The sequence below is a fragment of the Tupaia chinensis genome, unplaced genomic scaffold, assembly GCF_000334495.1.
Source record: "Tupaia chinensis unplaced genomic scaffold, TupChi_1.0 Scaffold000054_1, whole genome shotgun sequence".
NCBI classification, from domain to species: domain Eukaryota; kingdom Metazoa; phylum Chordata; class Mammalia; order Scandentia; family Tupaiidae; genus Tupaia; species Tupaia belangeri.
The window spans coordinates 4590022-4591335 of NW_006159512.1; positions in this window are offsets into that span (position 1 = coordinate 4590022).

The following is a 1314-nucleotide window of genomic DNA, read 5'->3' on the forward strand; positions in this document are numbered from 1 at the left end:
ACCAGGTCCAGGCTACAAACCATGGTTGACCATATGGGAGTCCAGCGCTTTTACCATTGCGTCACCTGCTGGCCCATGAAATAAGTTTTTGAGATCAATGCAACAAATTTTAGTTCAATTCTTCAACATATATCTACACTATTATTAAACTTTACAGGCTGACACCATGGCCTTGTGGTTAAGGGGGTTGTGTCCCACATGGTTTGAATCCAGACCCTGACAGCTTGAAAAACACAGGGCAGTTTGAGGCCTGAGCAGAGCCCACAAGTGCTACTATGGCTTCTGGCCAGATTGTAGTGTGCACTACTGGCTCAGCAAATGAAGCTCCTGAAATTCTCAACACCCACCGAGAGATTCAAGCCATTGGGTCTGGGGCTTGAATCACACCACGTGGGAGTCCAGTGACATAATCATTACACCATCTGCTGGTCCCTACTTTGCTCAGATTTTATTCCACAAAATCTGGAAAAAAAAAACTTGGGAGATTGGCTTTGGGACCTCTACTGCTTTGCCATGGATAGGAATGATTTCCAGAGAAGTTGATCCTGAATTTGGGACTGTTTACAGCAAGAGTTTGGCGGACTGGGAACTCCAAGTGAGATTAACCTAATGTCAGGAGCATAGCCAAGTAAATAATGGGACCCCTGTGCTGTACCCAAACCTTCCATAAATAGAGCCTAGGATGTGTCACCACCATAAGACATGCCCGCATAGCAGCTGAAGTTTCAGATGGGCACCTTCCACTTTTCTGCCTGGCTTCCTTGAATCCACTCAGAACTCCATTTTCAGGTCCACAGTCAGGCTTCATCTGTTCTATAAAATTATATACATAGTTCCTATGTTTCTGCAGGGGACAATCGTCTCCACTCTTATGCTGAGAAATAACAACGATGTTTTCACAAATACATGAAATAAAGACTGCATACAAAGACAAAGACAAAAAACAAAAACAAAAACAAAAACAAAACACAGGGCATGTGTGCATGTGTTCTTCAACTCCCGATAGGATGCAGGAGTGGAGGAGAAGGGATTGCAACATGACCACACTTATTGATGTATGCTTCCTCTCCCTGCCCCCACACTTATTGATGTATGCTTCCTCTCCCTGACCCTCTCTGTCTCTTTCTGATGAACACATGTACCCTCTGACAATTAAAAAAGGAAATAAAAAATTATTAAAGTTGTTTTCTAAAATAGTTATAACTAGCTCTAATATAATAGAAGAGGCCAATCATCTTTAAGCAAGTTGTCAAACATTGTATTCCAAGAGAAGCCACCAGATGGTGCTGTTGCTTCAGACTACTGTTAGAAATC